At 42.4% G+C, this 21731-nt stretch overlaps 1 protein-coding gene across 2 annotated transcripts in view; it reads left to right on the forward strand.

Moving 5' to 3' along the window:
- The first annotated feature begins 202 nt into the window (after positions 1–202).
- znf385c (zinc finger protein 385C) overlaps positions 203–21731 on the forward strand; it is a 133119-nt gene continuing 111590 nt past the window's right edge. For both annotated transcript variants that reach the window (XM_035181889.2, XM_035181890.2), the window contains exon 1: positions 203–315. The gene's annotated coding sequence lies outside the window, so the exon portion shown is untranslated. The remainder of the gene's footprint in view (positions 316–21731) is intronic.

Below are 21731 nucleotides of genomic sequence, written 5' to 3' on the forward strand. Positions count from 1 at the left end.
AACTTTGAGAGGTTGTGTTTGTCAGTGATAAACATCCAAGTCAAACACCCTCGTAAATTAGTTTTAATCTCCAAACGTCCATCAAACTTCACAGCTGTGGCGGTGACAGCTGTTTCTCCACCTGTGTAGACCCGCTCTGTGCTTTTACTGCGAAAAGACGTTTCCTGCCCTGAGTGTTGCCTCGCTGCCTCTGTCTTGACTAAACCGCTGCACTGGACGGAGCAGCGTTTTGCGTTGGCAGCGGTTGGCCGTCGGTCCACAGACCTCTAATCTGTCTCCACTGTTGCTGAGCGCGGACCAAACGGAGCGGGACCGGTAAGACAGAGCGCCTCGTCTCCTCTTCTGTTGTGGATCAATACCGTCATGTGCAAAAAAAAAGTTTGTATTTGGCTGTTGATGCGATAGTTTCTTATAGTGGGGTGAATTAAACATGCATTGTTGTAAAGTTTTATTTCGCTCCATTGCTTGGATCGGTGAATGATCCGCGCGTTGGAGGAATTCTTTTTTTGAGTTTATGCGGAATTGCGCATCAGCAGCGCGGGACCTCTAACCCCCCTTTTCCACACACTTGTCATCCCACAGCAAAAAAAAAAATACTTTAAACGGGATTATGAGGCTTAAATTGATACGTTGCTGAGTTAATATGAAAAATAAATCAAAAAACAACAAAATGCAAAGGTAGAATATACGAAATAAGACCAAGGCACCCTAACATCACTACGTTTGGATGCTGTATCATATATTTGGGCGTTTTTAGTTTAAATATCGAACCAAAAAAGATGTCTACTGAAGTTACATGTTCACATTCAGCTGCAGGTCAATATTGGAATCATTTCCTTCTCTCATGTGCTCCATCTCTGCCCTCATCTTATTTAATAGTGTTCCACTGGACATGGTCAATAAGTTCTCCTCCTCCCCCACGTTCTGCTCCGCACTGCTGCCTATTGAGATGACATTTTGTGTCATTATAGCAAATAAAATATTCACTTTTCTTTCCAGGAAAATCAATTTGAGTCATTGACAGTTTCTTTTATGCAGACTTAAGTATGGACTCTAATACTTTTGACCTCATCAGACTTATGAGAGGTTTTTTTTCGCCTTTGGTATAGTTTATGAAATAATATTTATAAAAGATGTTCCCTGTGGTTTATATTGACATGTCCTAATGACGAGCTTATATCATAACTGACTGGTTACAGGTTCCTCCCCATTGTCGTGGGCAACTTTGCTTGCTTGTAAAATGCATTTTTATGCCTATACATACTCATATATATTATATACTATGGTCAATAATGACAGAATTTAACAGCCTCTTGCTCATGAAGGAATTCTTGAACATGCACTTGAAAGTATCTGCAGTGTTATGTTACTGTATGTGATATTGTGCTGCCCTTGTATTGTCTAGTGGCATTTTGTAGTGTCACTGCAGTGTATGTCGATGTCTTTGTCAACTTTCATGCTGACATGAGCTTTAGATTGTTGTGCAGTGAAAGAATTCCACCAACTTGGTTGTGTTGTCATTAATAAATGATTCTCACAAACAATCATCACATATGTGATGAGAGAGAGAGATGTTGCTTAGATGTTGGCATCAGTCAGGCTTCGTAAAGCGAGCAGGTTCATGGGGAAACATGTGAAACTCTGAAGCAGAATTTTTTCTCATGAATGAAGTGAAATATCACAGTATTGATTTAGAGAAATTGACGTACTGCAGCTGCTCTGTGTCTGTGACTTTATTTATGTCCAGCACCTTTTTCGAGTTGGCTTCTCCCACTGAATGGCCCTGGCTGATAAATACTGCAATCCGTCTTGTTTTTGTGATTAAATGTGCAATAAGTTTCTCTCAGTCATTCGTCTTTTATTGTTGTTTATTTATTTATTCACCTTTTGCTAGAGGGACTTTGGCATTTTAGAGCTTTTACCTTGACTAGAGGAGCGAGATGCTGTGTGATGGTGCACATATTTGTCACGAGCTGTTACAGGACGTCTGGTTTCAGGATTACAATGAATGCAGTATTGACATCCTGTCTGGACGTGCGTGGAAAACTCTGGCGTTGTGTCAGTTGTTGGCCGTTACTTAAAAACCATCCCATCCAGGTCAAGCCAGCTAAATTATGGTGAACACACATGAGAGAAGCGAGGCGGCAAAGATGGAAAAAGCTTCTCTTTTCATTTTGCTTTGGAATGTTATGGTTTCCCAGTAAATCCTAACAACAGAGTAGTAGTTCCTTCAGAGCATGAAGTGTTTGACTCTGACTCTGATGTTGTCTCACATGCATAATGTGAAGTTCTGTGTTGGTGTTCTAATTTGAGGGTAAATTTGGTTAAACTGAGAAAGTTATTAGGCTGCATTTTCCTCTCAACATTTCTATTTGTATTTAACAAGAAAATAGGCGGCAGCAGCTCAGACTAAAGTTCAAACTGTGGTGCAGTTACGTTTCATTTGCTGCTCTGAATTCAGGAGTAGATAAGTCATTTAACAATGCATTTATGTTCTTCATATTCATTAGATTTAACAATAATATTACCAATGGATTAATTATTGCAGCCCTGATGAACATTATTACCAAGTCTGGGTTGGATGTTTGACGAAGGAAAAAGTCTTTGTGACAGAGGGAGAGACAGAGAAAAATGCTGACTCTCATTATGATAGAAAAATTAGAAGGTGACACTTTCATTGCAACACTGACAGTAAAGTCCATGTTTTCGTGATCTTTCTTCATCTCATCTACAACTCTTCATCTGAACCACCTCAGTATTCCACAATAATGCACCCACACCTACGTCCTCCATGGATGTACGTGCACAGGAGTCACAGTCTCAATATAAGAGTTCTGCTTTGACTCAGTGACACTTCTAGCATGAGTTTAGGTGCGATTACCATTGTTTATTATTGACGTTTTTCTAAATATATACCTTCAGGCACCTTGTCAAACATAACTTCATGTTTGTATCTTGAGGAATTTGTGCCTCTCACTGCTGATGTTTGTCAAATCTCTGTGTAGAGATATGCATGTGCGAGGCATCTTATTCAAAACCAGTGTTTTTAGTTTTACTGTCAGCCGCTTTGTTCTCGCGTCGCTGCCTCTCAAGTTGTAATTTTCTCCGTGTTTTTGCTCATCTGCGGCACAAGTGGCCTCTCGCTATTTCGCTTTCACCCTCCGGTGGTGCTCCTCCTTGCTGCTGCTTTCTATGGTATCATCACCTGCTGAGCCAAGGTGACCAGGCTGCTCACGCTGAGCCACACACACACACACAGCTGGAGCCCACAGCTCCATACACAGAGTTCCTACACACGTTTTGGATGTTTTGTCGACCTCTCTCTCTCTCTCTCTCTCTCTCTCTCTCTCTCTCTCTCTCTCTCTCTCTCTCTCTCTCTCTCTCTCTCTCTCTCTCTCTCTCTCTCTGTGCGACCGCTTGCTATGATTTCATCCTGCGCTGAAAGTGATCGCAGTAGCTCGGTGACCTTTAGCGGGATTGTCTGAAAAGTTTAGTGCTTAAACTGTGATGTACTTGCTGGCTGTGTTTTCACTTGCCAATACAAACGCACAGTTAATTCCCAATTAGCCGGTGGGAGGCTTGGCACTGGTGGACATCACTGTTCTGTCATTACCAAGTAGAGCAACACTGTCATATCCAATACTTACATGGCCCCACAACTTCATTATATAAGCAGAAACAAGTATATTATTGTGACGGTATGATGTAATGTGTGCGTTGTTGATGTGATGCACACAAATAATTAAGTTATAATACAACAAAAATAGTTGTGCTTCCTAACGTCACAACAATTTTTCAAATTTTTGTGCAATATGTTTCAACCAAGGGCTATTTTTATAAGTCATTGCTCAACATGGCCTCTGGGGGATGCAAATAAAAAGTTCAAAAAACATCCCCACGTTTATTCGGATGTTGTGTCACAAATGACTTTAACAAGGAAACTTGATGAATTACATGCACCCTCCAGGGGGTGAAAGGACGAGAATATGTTTGCATGATAGGTGAAATGAAAAGAGAAAATCTCTATCAAAACAAATAAACACTTTCCTTTTGAGAGAAGGAACGACAAAGTGCGGATGCTCTTCGACCTCCGTGCCCCTCCACTGTCTGTCGGTGGCATAGACACAGTGGGGGTTGACTGGGTGGGGGTCACAGATTCTGACAGCTGCACGGAGCATGCCTCAGGCCTCTGCCCTTTTTCATCCTCCCTCCCCCAAGCCCCCTGCCTGCCTGGCTGACTGGCACACCTTACCGGAGGTGCTGAGCCTGGGGATAGACTCAGCAGTGTCTGCCTATTCCTCGGTGGGGGAGCTGCAGGGGTGACACTGTTGACCCCTGGGGAAGCCGGGTGTGGATTTAACTTTCTCCCTCTCTGTGTCATTGTGTCACTCCCCTCCCGTTATCTCATAACACCTTTTGCGCCTCGCTCTCCCCTCTAAGTCCCGTGTCCAAAACAGTAGGTGATCTGAGAGCGAGGAATTAGAGCATGTAGAAGAAAGGGGAAAAGAAGGTAGATCCACCTACAGTAGAGTCACAGAATCCTCTTTTCCATTCAGCATCTGCACTGAGCTCCAGTTGATCTCCTTTTGATTGGGTGTTATGAAATCATTACCCTCATTAACAGAAAGCACCAGGAGTTCGACTCACTGCCACCAGCTATAGATACCCTAGTGACTCACACTGACAGTGGCCCCAGTGTTAGCGCTGCACATTCATTTACACAAACACACGCGTGCACACAGTGGTGCGTTTATGCTGCTGAGCGGCTGGTGAGTGACGGAGCTCTGGCGCGGAACACTGGCTCAGTGTGTTTGGCCAGGTAAACCTCCATAGCCACTCCACACAACAACAACAAACACTAAATAGACCACTTGTTTGCAGCCAGCTGCCCTCAGCAGGACCAGGAAGGGTGGAGGCTGAACACATTTGATCAGAAACAGGCTCTTATGGACAGCTTTCATGAATATTCATATTGTTTGCTTACTCTGCACATACATGTGGGATTTATGTTATTTATTTTTGTATGTTTTTGTATGGCTTGAGCATAAATGTTTTTTTTTTTTCTCGTAGCAACGCCCATTCAGGTGTTCGTTCAGTTACACACGTTAATCTCTGGCACAACCACAGTCATTCAGTGGAGCTCTGACGAACGTGCTGTGGGTTTATTGCCTTGCTCAAGGGCATAATAGTCACCATTAATAACAGAGGGGAAAATATTACTCTTCTTTTTCTGTCACCCCTCATTACTCATTACATTAGAAGAATAGTTTTCTCAGTCGGGATAAAGTATGTTGATCCCTTGTCCTCATCACTTGTCCACTGTCAGGATTCTAATCGCAGTATTCATGTGATAAGTGCTGAGATTTGTCTTTTTACTGTGAAAGCCCAGGCGGTGCTGCAGTGAGGAATAATACTCTCGCTCTTTACAGGCTCGTGCTCTTTCGGTGGCTAAATCTGAATGAGTGAAATGCATTAATTTAAGTAAAAGATATTTAGCTGATAGGGATTATTCAGAGGGTAAATGTCAGAATCACCCTGCACTCTAAAAGCTTTTGAATGATATTCTGCTTTTTAGCACAATTTGGCCATTACGCCACTTTGCCTCTGGTTTATACTCATCTAGTATTTTTTTCTTGACTTGTGTACTTGCATCATCCAAAATGTTTCCAACTATGTTCAAACCGAGAGAAATCCTAAATTTTATTCAAGGTAATGGGGCGTTTCATTTTAGTCGCCCTTTAATTGCGTCACATTCGGCTTTGCCCGTCTCTGTTATAACTTCTAGGAAAAACAACGTTGTGACGAAGTAAAAACACACCGTTAGCCAGTTATCCAGTCGGCTGTTTTCTCCTCCCACTGCTTGTAGTTGTCACTTGTAATTAATCACGATTACTCATTGCCATTCGCTGCTTAACTTGAATAAAACCTCAACCATGTACATGATTTGCACCTGACAGGTCAGGTAGATTTTCATCGGCAATGGTGGTGAAGACAGCAACTCCCATGATCCCACGCTGCTTCACGACATCATCGAACTAGGTGTTTTGTTGTTTTTATTAAAAGACGCCTAACAACCGGAGTTGCATGTTGTCCATTTAACTATCAGGTAATTACAATACCAATTGAGATTATTGCTTCCAATGATTTAACTGTCTTGTCCTTTTCTGGGCTGTGTAGCACAACTTAGTGGAGGTGTACAGTAAACAGCAGATAAAGCTCAGAATAGAAATATCTATTGTGACATACATGTTTTAGCAGAAGGTTTCTGAGGAAAACACATAATCTGAAAAGACCATTATTAAACAGCAGGCTGAAGGTATTTTGCTCTCACCCAAATGTGAAATGGCAGCAAATGATGAATATGTAGCACAAGCAGCCATCAGGTACGACAGGCCCCCCCCCGCAGATATGTGTCATCTGTTTTACGCTCAGATATGGAGTGAACCTGTACCTGTCTGTACCCGTGAGCCTCGTCGTTCCATCACAGTAACACCTTCCAGTGTGTGTGTCGTTTATGAAACACTGTTGAATGAAGAAGAAGCCCTAAATCTTTTTTTAGTCTGTGAGTTTGAAACGTAAACAGCCGCCATTGTGGAGTATTTGCTCTGACACGACATGATTGAGTTTGGAGAGCTCTTTGTGAGGCAGAAATGCTTCATACCTGTGTCATTAAGTGGACGTGTGATTCTCTCGACACTCTGCTGCTTCTTGTTGAAGCAGCAAAACGGCAGCAAATCTGTTAATGCTGCTTCTCCAACAATTCTACTCAGAAAATTAATTTTATCAGGGAAACTAGAATTTCAGCCATTAGAGTCCCCTTATGAAACCACTTTTAAATTCACCCTGAATGAGACATAAAGCCTGTGTGTTTCTGTGGATTGTCTGTCCGTGGTTCTTCAGCTTACATCCATGCTCCCGTCCGTCAGGAGCAGGATCTGTTTTATCTCCTGAACAAACAGCTCCTATCCTGCCTCCCACAGCAATAGATATCAGCTATCAGAGTCATTACAGCCTGCAGGAGGTGGTGCCAAAGCTTCCTCCACCCCACCAAGCCACCAACAACCCCCCCCCTGCCAGCCTCCATCTCTCATTGATCAGGCCAGAAAGACATCTAATCCATGCTGATCACAGTAACCTCCACCGTCTGGAGGCCTGGATCTGAGGCACGCACTCCATTTTCAGCGCGTGCCTCTCCGTGAACCATGCAGGCCACGCGGAGGAGGCTGGATGTCGATGGGTGTGACCCAGGTCGCCCCAGCAGCCTGATAGCTTTGGTGATGCTGAAGACGGGGGTTTGTGATGCCACCATTGACGTAGCGGCTGACTCAGAGTCGCTCATACCATTCAGCCCCGCTCTTTCATCCGGGTCTGCCACCTCCTCACAATGAACTGGGGCTTAGCAAACCTATCAGTGGTGGCCTGGCCTTTGATTAAAAGTCAGATTATCACTCTCTTACCATATGTGGACTAAGCGGCTCTAGGAAACTGAGCTTGTTTATTCTTTCCACGGTCACAGTTTTCATTTTGTGTTTGTAGGTTTTTTCCCCCCCCCCGTGGTATCTTCCTCTATCTTTCCTCTCTCATTTATAGCCGAGGTGTTTTTCATTTCTCCTGCTGAACGAGCGTGTGTGGGTGATGTGCCTTTGCACTCTGCTTGGGGCCTCTTATCATCTGTGTCAAACTGGTGGGCCGAGAGTGGATGAAGAAAGAAAGGCCAGCTCTCTACTCTTCAAGATCGCACATTAACACCACTTCCTCCTGTTTAAAATCCCTCTTAGCCCTGCAGCAGCAGCCCAGACAGCGGCTCCTCACTCACGCAGCTGACGCACACGTCGACGTCACATCGCTGATCTACTAAAATCTTGTCTGTTAACTGCATTGATTCTCCTCGTGTCTCCCAGCATCTCTGACCTGTTTTGGTGAGTCACTGCCTCTACAGTACACATCCGCCCTATCCAGAGTTGACTGGCAAGGTTGACAAGTACTTCTACTACCTTTCACAGTTAAATTTGAACTCTATTCATTTTTGTTTGGGTTTGCCATTCTGAGCCCACTCCACTTCTACCTTGTTTGGCCTTTGGACCTGACAAAATGTTGTCTGACCAATGAACAGAAAAAATTTACCGTAGTTTAAATCGTTTGCAGTCTGTGATCTGTTTTTTTCCAGACTTATTTTTCTTTCAGACTAAAGTTGAAAAAGAAAAAGAAGCTGAGCAGCTCATAGGATTGCTTGTAGTCGTCACCTTCGATGATGTAATGTTTGAATGATGAGATCACTCATTTTGCTGGTAGTAATATCATGATGTTATTACAGTGGCAACAAAATTAACAAAGTTAAAAGGTCCCTCCGAGCTGAAAAACGAAATTCAAGGAATAAAATAACTGAAATTATCCCCAAATTGCCCCTGACTGCTGTGCCAGAAGTGTTTGAGTGTATGTGTGTGTGTGTGTATGATAGAGAGAGAGAGATGCACTGTATGAATGTGTGAATGGCAAAACTGTGCTGTAAAGAGCTTTGAGTGGTCATCAAGACTAGAAAAGTGCTACGTAAATACAGAAACCTGAGCATTTACAACACCCTGACTGTATGTATGTCTGCCCATTTACAAACCAATCATTGTCAAGTATAGGTAGACAAAAGTCTTATGTCCTCTCCCTAACTTACAATATGAAACCAAAGCAAATGTAAACAATATAACAATGACATGATCCATGGTTCAGACCATGGTTCGGACTTTCAGGTGTGAAAACACCCTGAGATTTAGAGAAAGCTACGCACAGTAAACGAGGCAGCAGACGCTGAACCCACAATGATCTTCACTTGTACTACATTAGTTATCGGCCTTACTTTATCTCCCGCCAGCTCCGTTTAGGCCATCACAAACTCATACTGGGTTGACAGAACCTATAATTGAACCATATATTCTTTTCCGCTCCGTAAATAGAAGGGTCATCTGTCAGTGCTCCGCTCCTGGGAGCGTTTTCGCTGACAAACGGGGGGCTGCTGGGGTGGGGTTAACAATGGTAACGGCACCGCTGTCAGAGAGGGGGCACGGCAGAAGATGAAGAGAGGGGGAAAATGAATGCACCTGCTCTCTGGAAGAGCGTGTAGCCAACTCTCAGTTTTTTCAACCAAAGCTGTGGAAGAGAGGAAAGAACAGATGCTGACTTTAGATCCAGATAGTCCACGTCTGCTTTGCACTAATACATTTGTGCAGCACCCTTGATCCAAGCTTAATACAGCCACTCTTTTTAAAAGGATGCATTTCTTTGCAGTAATGGAACCAGTCTGACTGGTCTTAACAAATGTGATGATGTTTCTGTAGAATTACATTTTTCACACTTAATGTAATATCTGTCCAAAATCTTTTAACCTTTATTTTAAAGAACTTTATTTCTTCTATTTAGTTGTTACAGTTGTCAGGCTGTCATACAAACCCCCCCCAAAAAAATTCAGGGTAACATGATGCGGGGTTGTTTCTTCTTGTGTCGTAATACTGCCTGTCGTGTGAACAGGGTGGTACAGGATCTGCGGCAGAGTGACGCCTCAGTGACTCTGTTCTAAGAAATAACGAAAGGATCAGAACAAGTCGCTCTTTTTCTTCAAAGCCAAATTGAACCACGAAAGTCTGAAGGAAATCAATAACTAGATCACTGTGCTGAAAGAGAACACACTCGCTCTGGGCTCTGGTAATGTTTTCCGATGGCGAACCTAGACAGAAAACACAGGAGGGAACGTCTGAACAAGACAACCTCAAGGCTGCAGATCACCTCTTGTGTTGTCTCACTTTGTCTGTTACTCACATAAATGCAAATTTACTTGGAGACATATACGGACATGGATGTGATTGTATTAAAATAGATCCCAGGAGATGTTCACCTTCGATGAGGTGGGGAAATCTCCATACCAATAGATTTCCTGTGCAGCATTAGTAATTAAGTGCTTTATATTTAAGCCCTTTCAAGGGGCTGATCACTGACAAGTAATCAGGGCTCATTATTCAGGACGACAAGTCCATAAAATCTCAATCAGTCCTTTGAGTATATCAAGTAATGCAAACTGACAAAAGAATATAATATACATAGTACAGTCATACCAAATATTAATAGAATAAGACCAATAAATGTTATTCGTATATGGTCAATTTAGTGAGAGTTATATGAGGAAACTAACTATCATATCTGTCCATTAAATATAACATCAACTAGATTCAGCTAAGATAACCCGCTGTTGTTGGTAGTGTTTTATCTGAAGGGGTGGAATTGAAATGCCATGTTGCTTTATTTTGCAATCTCGTTACATTCTCTAAAGCACATTTTACATAATTATAGCTGTTTTAATGCAAAGTAATTCACAAAATATGCATCCAGAATCTCACCAACACGACTCCAAAATGCCAGGGCTATCATCAAAGGATAATGTCAACTTTTCTGATGCCAGTCACACGTGAGCATTTCACAAGTTTGCTGGAAACATGTCGCAAGTGCTAGGAATCACTTTCATATTCTTGACACTGTGCTCAGTCATTGCCTGAGAGGCTGCCCACAGGCTGCCCACTTCACAGCCTATATCAAGGTACTCCTCCTCCACTGTAAACTTTCCTGTGGCACATGAACACACAGCCCTGGACTCAAATCTAACCCCTAATGCACACACTGAAGGTTGCCTGCAGGGAGACCGACCCTGCACAAGGTAGGGAAAGCACAGAGCACAGTCCTGTTCCCCCTCTGGCCCAGGACGTAGGGGCACACTGGAGCATTTAGAGGGCTGAAGGCAGAAAGATGGGATTGGTGGAAAGGGCATACATTGGAGCTTTGTATTTAACTTCCTCCTCCACCTCTCTCTGGCACAACCTTCTCTGTGCGCCATCTCGTTTCCCTCCTGTCCACACATACGCCTTTGAGACCCTTACTCCTAACTTCTGATTTTGGCGGCTGCTACACCTCCTTCTCTCTTGCCTGTTTTTCTTGTCCACTCTGATCTCCTAAGCCCCACACTTCTTGCCAAGTCAGTCCAACTTCCTTGGTACCTAACACCCTGGACATACACTACTTTTATATCCGAGACAGAGCCAGATAGATGTGAGAGGAGGCCTGTCTTTCAAAGAGACGAGTAATGGGCCCCGAGGGCACTTCCGAGCCCTCGCATTTCTACATGCTTAGAGAGGTGTTGCATAAATGACAGAATATTCTCGATTGCCACTTTTTGTATGCTAAAAGCCTTCTCCCAGGTTGATGTTTATGTTAATGACTGTAGTCAGGGGTTTGAAGAGCCTGCATGATGAGCAGCTAGCCTAGAACGGAAGGAGTAGCTCTGACCTTGGCCCACTTCAGGGAAACGCTCTGGTTTCTGACTAATAGAGTATGCCCTATTCTTTCTCCCACAACATGCACTCAAAATAGCTCTGGCATGCCCCATTAAGCAGCATTTTAATTGTTAACACGGCATACTCTGTCCTTGGCACACATTAACTACTTCATTTAAATGTCAATCCCAATTAAAGGAGGACCGAGGAGATGATTGTTTTAACAGGGAAAGAGCGTGATGCTGCAACCACAATCGCCATCATTAGAGCGCAACCTCAAATATCATCAGTTTTTTGGTCCTCACCTGATGACTGACAGATTGCTCAGGGGAACCACTCATAAATAGATTAATTAGGGGTAACTCTACCAATTTTACACTTCAAGATCAGCTAACTAGTCACGTGGAGCACCTGCCTGTAGAAACGATGGTGTATGTCTTCAGTGACTCAACAGGAGCTTTGTCAAGGTGAGAGGAAATAAGTCATGGTGTCATCAGCGTCAACTCATCTTTGGGTTTGAAGATGTTTCAACAGAAAGCCTGTGTTAGCGTTTCAAAGACATTTACAAGGCAAAGAGGCATCAAGGGCTGGAGCAAACTCAGAAGTAGTTTGTACATTGTTCAATCGGACCATGACTCTCCTCGAAGGCATCATAGTTCTTGCATTTAGTGGTTGGACAAAAAAGTGATCAAAAAAGAGCCTAAAAGAAGAAAAAAAAAGTCAACCCTCGTCTACATTTTCACTCCAAGTATCTGACTACAGACTTTGCAAAGGGGGCATATATGTCAAAGTGTGTTTTAGCTTTAAAATGCTACTTTGTTTTGACCTTTTAATGCCTGACGTCCACATTATTCCAGAGTTTTCAAACCCCTACAATGAAGAATTTGGGAAACAATGATACAGACACTTGCAATTGCTCACGTCTAGTCATAAATCAACTACCAGGGGTGGAAGTGAAGTTTGGCTAACAACTCTTTCACCACACTGTCGGTCCAAACAAAGAAATTCCTGGTCTTTCTTTTCACCATTGCTTTTCCTGGTTTGCAGTATTTTCTGCAATTAAGCAACCAACTGCAGAGTAGACAATCTGCTTCCTGTTTACACTGGCAGGAGCAGTTTATGTGAATGGTCAAGAGATTGGTCAGAGGTAAAACCCTTGTCTGGACAGTAACTGTTTTATAATGTATTGGTGTGAATAGAAGCGAAAAGTTACATAATTTGTGCAGACCCTCATTGCTGATGTCACAGAGGTTTGGTGGTAGTGGGTCTCCAAAGCTGTTCAGCCATTCGACAGATACTTCTGCCGTCCTCTGTATGAGGGGACACTTAAGTGTTCACTTCATGGGAAGTTAGAGGATCCAGGCATTTTAAAACTTGACCCTTACTGAAGTCAGGAACATCTCGACCATTAAAATTAGTCTCTTTGTGGTGACCTCAATCTCATTGGAGTATATAGTGAATAGTAATGAAGTATTCTTTTTAAGGGAGACAGGAGTCTATTAGGCAAATATGGTCTAATGAATGTCAATATGAAATGTCCTGTTCCAGACTGTCACAGTAATTGGCTATTGGATAAGACGTGCTTGTATTTTTGTTTTAATGCAGTGATACAGCAGAAGCCTGAGACTGATGTTTGTTCCTTGGTGTGTACAGTTCCTCCCTTCCTTCCTCTCACTGTTGCCGTAGGCGTTACCCTGAGTGAAAACTTCCATGATTGGCAAACTCCTCTTGCATCCCTTCAGACTTAGCCTCCATGGTTCCCCCCCTTCAGCCTGGAGCCCGCTCAGCTGTACTGGGATACCAGCCCCACTTCCCTTGGGGAGCAATAACGCTAGCATTAGGTTCTGCACAGAGTGGTGCTTGCCCAGGGGCCTGGCATGCAATCGTTCACTGCTGCAAACAGAAGCACACGCACACTGAACCCTTCCCCAGCAGTGCAGTACCAGATGGATGGCAAACAGGGATGCTCGCAGGTCCAAATCACCTCCTGCAGCTGGGTGATTTGGTGAGAGTCTCACGGCGAGGACAGGGTGCAGGCAGGGATTGGGACCTATTGCGTCTATTTATGCTGTATAACACTCCCATTAATTGCCACGGGTCTTTTTGTGCAGTCAAAATTATGGATTGGCACCACAGTCGTTTTTTGTTTCAGACTGTGTTTGTATTGCTTTGTTGTTTGTGTGTGAGGGTCTAGCTGTTTATTGTGCACCATCTGATGATGGGTAATGCATCAGTGGCTGCCTGCCTAATGACTTAGATAGGTAGAGGTACTCATTTTGGCAAGTGTTTGTAGTGTTGTCATGGGGATGATATGTGGGCCTCTCCTCTACTGGAGTGAGCCAGCCAGCGGTGCTTGACTGCCCACCACCAAACGGTGAAGAAACCCATACCACACATGCTTCCACACACAAGTACACAGGTAAGAGTACCAACATTGCTGTCCTTGCAGAGTGGATGAATCAGTGAACCATCCCACATCTCGAGGAGGAGGAGGAGGAGGAGGAGGAGGAGGAGGAGGAGGAGGAGGAGGAGGAGGGGTTGTCTAGATTGAGTTAGTCACAAAGCACAAGCAACAATGAATCACAGTGTTGCCTCAATTTTAATCAGCACACTTAGGGTACAAATGACTCACTTGTGGAAATGTGCATCATTTGCATTACTGGCTGTTTGCTATTTTCATGCTAATGTGTTCTCCAGTGCCCACCAGCCTGCTTGAACACACTCCATCCTTCAGTCTGTTTTCCTTTCATTGCATCTAACACTCTGTACCTGTCTCATTCTGTCAACCTCCTTCACCCACCCACCCACCGACCGATCTCCTGTCCCACAGCCCCCATTTCAGTCTGCTGCCACGCTCCCATGTCTCCCATTAGGGAAGGAAATGAGGCGAGGTACCCATGCAAATATCTTGGACCCCTCGCTGCTCCCTGAGTCATCTCACTCGGATAGAAACAAGGTTGGGAGGAAGAGAGGAGGGAGGAAGAGGTGGAAGGTGCACAGAGATTACACAGAAAAACAGACTTACAGCTGATTGGTACACAACAGGAAAAGAATGGGGAAAGTGGCTACCGCTGTGGGGCTTTGAAGTTTGTTATCATGCAGAAGATGTTTGTTCTAGGCAAACTAGAACAATACAGAAGATAAACCTATAAATGTGGCATTATTTCTCTTTTTCTCCATCAATTCTTTTTGTTTTTTTGCGGTGTATGTACTATCATTCTGCCTGCAGTGCTATATCAGCACTTCTGAAAGGTCGTTCCTTTTCTCTGCTCTCCCGTCTTGTCCATCTTAAGGACACTCGATAGATTTATAGAGTAAAGTGCTCAACAACACAAGAAATCTGTTATTATTCTTTAGTGTATCACTCTGTAGTGTTATTATGTGCTTAAGAGAAGGGAATTGAGATTATTGCACTTTTAAAGCTGTGTATATGTGCTTTTCTGTTACCGTGCAGTTCATGTGTTTCGGAGCAGGTGTGCTAAACATAAAAATGTGAACCATTAAAATGTTTTTAATGCCACAGTTGCAACAAAGCTGGCATCTTACACACACAGTAAAGTGTTGTCATCCACAGCTCCACCAACAAGCTGTCGCTGGAAGATGATTCAGCACCTTCTGTGATGAGAAGCTGCTATTGCCACAGTATCCAGTCAGGATTTGAAAACTTTAATGTTCTGCTCGGGGATGTTAGTGGCCACTCTCCTTATCTGCAGGATTATGGAAATGAGGGAGGTTATTACTGTGTTCTATTCGAATCACGAATAATAGATGTATAAAGAAAACTGGCGGCCTAATGACTAAAGGTGTCATAATGCTTTATACATTTAGGCCCTTGAGGCAAGTTTTGGATACTGGATTATATAAAATTGGACTTGACTTAAAATTTTAGTTGCCTCCAATATATGTGTGCATATAATGAAGTGGACAGGCAAAATAAACATTTGAGTGTGTGCATTTGCTCCCTGTTTCCTTTTTCCACGAAAATTGGTGGAAGGATGGGACGTTGGTTAAGAGAGAACTAAAGGAATTATGGCATGGATCTTTAACATTGTGCGATTGGGAGTTTTACGACATTTATTTGACCATTTTCTCAGAGAATAATTCATGGATTTTGATGAACAGAAATCAGGCATGTTTAGGGTCTGAGATCAGTAAATTGTTGTTGCTTGATTTAATTTATAGGGACTGTTGTGGTTTGTTTGTGGTATAAGTGCTCTACTGAGTTCTATGTATTTGTTGTTTCAAATTTCCTAAAGTTTATAATGATTTTTTCCTCTCCCTTTTAATGTCTTTAAAAAGTATAATTAAAAAAATTCAAATTAAACTGCTGTTGATAGATTTTCACAAAAGTAAGAAAAATCAATGTCTTAAATCCAGTAGGTGTGCTTCTCCATCGGTACAATCTGCTCTGAGCCATTTCCAAATCTCAGCAGTGTCTCCAGCTCTGTTGTTTCTTCAGTTTGTTGAAAGTGGATTTTCACGACAGAGCCCCAGCCGTGCTCAAACCTATCTTTAATTCATGTCAAAAACAACCACTTCTTCACTCGACCTCGTAACCTACAACATCTTTCACTAGGACATCACAGCTCATCTGAGAGCCTGCAGCTCACTAGTCTGTGTGTCTGTGATGCTCACACTGCTGCTGACGGATTTTCAAAGTAAAATCATGTCAGGCATTAACAAATATAATCTTGTCAAGCTGTTTCTAATTTATTAATATTATAATGATGTGTATGTCTTAATGAACAATTGAAAAAAAATGCTTTATTAACTCTGCTCTTGAACCCAAAGGGAGATAGCATTGAATTGTAAATATTCCTTGCAGTAATTTTAAACTAGGTTAATGTCTCAGCTTGATTTGGGAGGTATATATACATATATGTCTACATTGATAAAACCGACACGATTGGTTGAGTGTGTGAATCTGGTAGTGTATACATTAGGGGATCCTATTTTGGCTTAACTTCTGAAAAGTTAGAGGGAGTGGAGACGCATTTTTCATCTTTATGTACAGTCTACGCTTTTGAAACAAATATTAAGCACGTCCTGATTCACAACCTGTCTGCACCAACTCCACAACAACAGTCAAAACTCCTGTAAACTGAAAATCACAGCTTAGTCGTCTGGCAACTGTGAGAGTTTTGTTTTTTCTTTCATCTTTGTGCAACTTGCATGAGCACAAAGTACAACGTTGGAGTCAGATTTTTGTCCTCTACTCCTTGGAAAGCTGTCTTAAAAAAATCCCACAATGCAACAGTTTTGCATCTTAGTTTGGCTCAGAACAAACAGGTGAAGTGGGCATAATGTGGACAACTGTTAGGGGCAGTATAGGAGAATCACTGTTTGGGCAAGGCCACAGTTGTAAATATTCTGTCAGGTTTTGCTTTTTCGGTCAATAAAAAGACAAGGCAGCACCGTGTGGAGACATTTGTCCCAGCGGGGGGCTGCTGTCCCACAAAGCTCAACCATGGCTCCCGCATGACAGTTTTGCTATAATGACATGGGGTGCCCAATGATTTGAAGAGAGCACAGTGGAATCCTAATGAGTGAAATGATTATCTCTGTGGCCAGCCGAGCCATTTGCCTGGCTGGACTCTGGCTCTGCTGGAGCTCCTGCACCGTTCATGCTGTTTGACAAGCTGTATACGAGCAGAGAGGAGAACGTTTCTCTTTGTGACGAAAATATGTATCACACAGACAAGAGCTGGAGCGAAAAACGTTGTCCTTTCTTTTGCATTGTCTCCTGGGAGCCCAACGTGCGTGTGTGTGTGTGTGTGTTGGTGTGTGCATGTCTGTGCTCATCCATCCTGTAGTAGACTGCGGTACACTTTATCTCAAGTGTCAACTCCAGTCATGTTGCCTGCTCCCATATTTCCTTTGAATCCTCTCATTCTGTCTCACTCCATCTCTCTATTTAGTACTTCTAATATTTGTTCTGTAATTGCTGTGTGTGAGTACAAACTAAAAAGCTAATTGGGCTGCTGATTTCTACTTAAACACAAGCAGTAAAGACTAAAGATTTTCTATCACAGTAACAGGGCCCGCACCCTCTGGACTCCCACCCAGACCCAGGCAGGGCTGTTTTAGACCTCATACTTACTCCCACTACCAAAATATCGCAAGATCTTTTTTTTTTTACCTCAAGAATCTGCTGGTTTAATTGTTTGATCTATTTTTACATATGTTGGCTCAGGGAGGGCCCACTAAAAGTGCACACAAAGGAAATGGTTGCTAGATTCAGAGAAATTTGTGGATAATTATGTCTCACCACTGCAAATAGAATAGCAGTGACCACCCACTTGGTTCTGGAAGTAAATTTCCCTTTTTTTCCCCCCATGAAAATCCTTATGAAAAGAGTTGTAAGCCTGGAACCCAGGCTGACCAGCTACAAGATGTATCATGAACTTAAAACATTTGATTTGGAGCTACAAAAAAAAAGGAAAATGGCAAAAGCAAAGGTACCACTGTGAATGACTTCCAGGGTGGTTCTTCTTGAAAATAACCCTGTTGTTAATATATTGTTGCAATATATTGCAGTGTGTGTCTTCTACGTTTGTATATAGGTAGGTAGGTAGGTAGGTAGGTAGCATTTCATATAGTGTATAGTAACTTAATCTAGTAGTGTCACATCAGCGTTGTTTTGTCATCTCTAAAAAACCACAGCATGTTTGAAAGGGAAGTCGTGGATGCAAATGTAATGTAAAGCTGAATAATCCAATCGTGGCCGACACAATTTTTGCAGTTGTGGTAAACATTTCCATGGTAACAACGAGTTCCACCAATCAGAGACGTCCCTATTACAGCTGAGGTTAGAGGGTAGTGTAGTTATTCTCCTTGACATTGTGAAATAAAATGCAGTTGGTGTAATACGGACTTGGGGCTTCCACGGAGCATATAAAATAATTTCACAATCTCATAGCTTCTGGTAAGTCTACCTTGGAGTGTTAAAATATTACGGCTGATAATGAGAAAATTAATGAGATTTTGTTGAGCTCTATACCATAAATCTAGTTAATTCAAACAGCTCCCTGAAATATCTTCTTTCCTGCAAAGTGATCTGTGGCCCCATTCCAAACATATGCCCTAAATCTGCAGGTATATTATATTGACCGTATTTATTAGGAAGCACTGCCTATCCGAAAAGAATATAATCGTCATTGTACATCTTGAGTCACTCAAAACCTCAGAGTGGAGATTCAGTGCAGGATTTTCACACCAGTCGACTTCTCACTGCAAAGAAATCTTGTTAAAATCCTTCCTGCCTCGAGGTTTTACACTGCGTTTCTTTTTTTGCTGAATGTTTCCGCCATGTCTCTTCCTCTGCCTCTCATGAGTACAGCCAGAGTGAGCAAATTAAGTCCTAGCTTATTAAACAAGTGAGCCTTAAAATTACAACAGACTGGCCTCGCATGCATGGGTGACCATCAGAGCCCTTTCCCCTCCACCTCCAGCGAAAAACCCAAATACGAACAGGAGGGGCTGCGCTTCTCTGTCCCTCGTGTTTCATTCACGGAGAGTGGCCCCATCTAACACCAACGTTCTTTAGGGTGATGAAGGGGTGATTTAGCATGATGCTGATGCACTAGTGTGAGTAGTGTGTGTGTTTGTGTATTTTTGTCTGTTTCATTGGGGCGAGGATAATGAACCTGAATACAGATTCCGTTCCCTTTACGCAGGAGAGAGTGGTTTTTGTGTGGGTTGGATTTTTACAAATGTTGAAGTCTACTATTTGTCTTCCCTTCGCCGCTGATTGCTCTTGATGTTCTACACTTATTATGTCCTGGTCTGTGTGTGTTGAATGAAGATTGTGGTGTCTGATAGAAACTGTTTTTTATCTTGAACTGCACACTCGCAGGATGTAGCAGTAGTTGGACGTGCCCGAGTCTTGTTTATATTTTGGTCCCATTCATGTTCTAGATTTAGAGCAGACTTGGGAGACTTTGATGACAGAATCAGGGCTGATAACGCCTCAATAATGAGCATCTTATTCAGAAATTTGTCCAACCCCCATTAACCACAGCATTCCTCCATCACTGCCGCTTGTACTTTTGCCCAGCATCCCCTAACATCTGCTGTAAAAGTGACAGCAACTGCATCACGACTTCTCTCTCTTCGTGTCTATTTTTGTCAAAAAGTCATTTCAGCAGAATCGTGGCACATTTGCGGGCATCAGGCCACAGAGCAGTGAACACAGTGTGTACATGATTTTGTACAAACTATAACTGTCAGTGGGTTTAATCAGTTCGGATCGCTCTAGCAGCTCCTTCAAAACACACATCGGGATTCGTGCAGAGTAATAAGACTTTTACAAATAGCACCTGGGAAAATGTTCAAGATTCTTGGAAGTGCTCTGAGTCCCCTGAGGTGGGTTCCAACTTTTGGCACTGTAGGTGGGTTTTGGAGCACTTTGTTTTGATAGTCAAGCGTGGGTTGATTCTGTGGAGTGTTTCTGTCTAATTTGAAAAAGGAGCAGGGATTCAGGAGGATAATTTGTGTGGGAGGAGAAGAGCAGGCCCTCAGGTCTGCCCTGCACCCTCAGACCCCCGGGGGTTAAGGCCAGCAGTCAGAGGACATGTGCATCTTCCAGCTGTGACACTCGATTCTAGAAATTCTCATTTACACCTACAATCTGTAACTGCAGAGAAAAAGCTTGGTAGAAAGTTTTTGTGTTGTCAGATTGTGGAGTGGAGTGGAGTTGCACCTGCCGAACCAATCATGAGTCAGTCGTAGCTGTTAATAATAACGTTTCTTTCTTTATAGCAACAAATAACAAATTAAAAACAATTTAATCTCAAATATATTGTATTTGAAACCTCTTGTCATTGTAGTATAAGATCTAAAATGAGAGAAAACCATCTATTTGACAAATGTTTATAATGAATAGTTTTACATTTTAATATGGCCCATGTCCCATCCACTAACATAGAGGCGGTGGGCTTTATGACCTATACTGCAGCCAGCCACCAGGGAGTGATCAAGGCGCTTTGGCCTTTACTTTTGGGGAACTGTTGTGTCGTCTATCATTACATACAATGATTTGATCATTTAAAGCTGAAATGTGTTAAATCTGAGCTAAGCTGCAAAGTGAAATTATTGCAAGAAATATAACTGTTGACTTAAGTATTGTTACTATGACGATACTTCACCTTGGTGCAGTACATATTAAGAATATATCAAAATCCTCATGTAACCTTAATTCTGTTTCCATCATGCCCTTAAGTCTATATATTAGCTCCCCAAATGATTCCTAAACATCTTTCAGCTAATTTTTTATGATGGATACATATGTCATAAATCATGACTCCCTTTCATGCACTTGAAAAACCAGTTTCACATTTAAATAATAGTAACTTTATAACCCAATGACCCTTCAGCTCTCAGAATATTAGACTGACACACTCAGACCTGATATAATCTGTTATTTGTTTACCTAAGGACAAAAAATGTCAAACACCCCGCCCACTGCCACACTTGAATTAAATTTAATTGTATTTGTGTAGCGCCAATTCACAGCATATTATCTCACTTCTCTTACACCTTTCTCTCTGCCATTTCTGCAAGAGGCCTGTCTTCAGTCACATCAGCTCTGTAGCCTGTGGTGAGAGTGTCAGAGCGAACTGCCCTCATCACTGTTAAAGAAGAATAAGCTTGTGTGTCTGACTCAGATATTTTATCAGCAGCAGAGCCTCCGCAATCCTCCATTTTGAAATGCTGCTGTTTGTATATGTAAGGAAACAAACGTTTGTTTTGTTTTGGTCAGTCATCTTTCTGTCTGATCACAGCTAATCTGTTAAATATGTGATTAAATCAGTAACATTTTCAAATTGATCAAGACTTTGTTTTGTGAATATATACTTCATGCAAGCCTTAATGTCACAATCCATTCAGACCTGGTTAATTTGGTGACAGAGTAGGAAATGTTTGGGTTGCATTGGCAGTGACTTCATACAGATAAGAGAAAAAAGAATGCAAAAAAACTTTCCAGACTTTCTCTGGAGTTTCTCCTGGCAGCCCACTCGTAAAAACAATGTCTGAATGATTTCATGTGAGAATACAATGTTTGAAAGAAAACAATATTACAGTTTTGTTCTGTTGTTTAATTTAATCATGTCAGATCAAATGATCAGCTCCTGTGAAGTTAAATACCACATTGATAATAGATGAGTGGATGAGCTTTAAAATAATCCAGACTTTTTAATTTGGTGAAATAAAAGTTCCTGTGTATGCACTCTGTTCCCCCCCCCCCACCCCATATTCAGACACATTCATGTCTGAATACTAACGTCTGTCATGCTTGGCCTGTTGTTACAGTGTGGGCCGTAATACAAGCAATTGCCTTTTGACCTTTATTTCCATCCTCTGTTATGTCAAAGGACCATTAGCTGACTGGGGTCATGCTGCCCCTAAGCCTCCATACTGAAGATG

The sequence above is a fragment of the Hippoglossus stenolepis genome, chromosome 16 (assembly GCF_022539355.2).
Source record: "Hippoglossus stenolepis isolate QCI-W04-F060 chromosome 16, HSTE1.2, whole genome shotgun sequence".
Taxonomy (NCBI): domain Eukaryota; kingdom Metazoa; phylum Chordata; class Actinopteri; order Pleuronectiformes; family Pleuronectidae; genus Hippoglossus; species Hippoglossus stenolepis.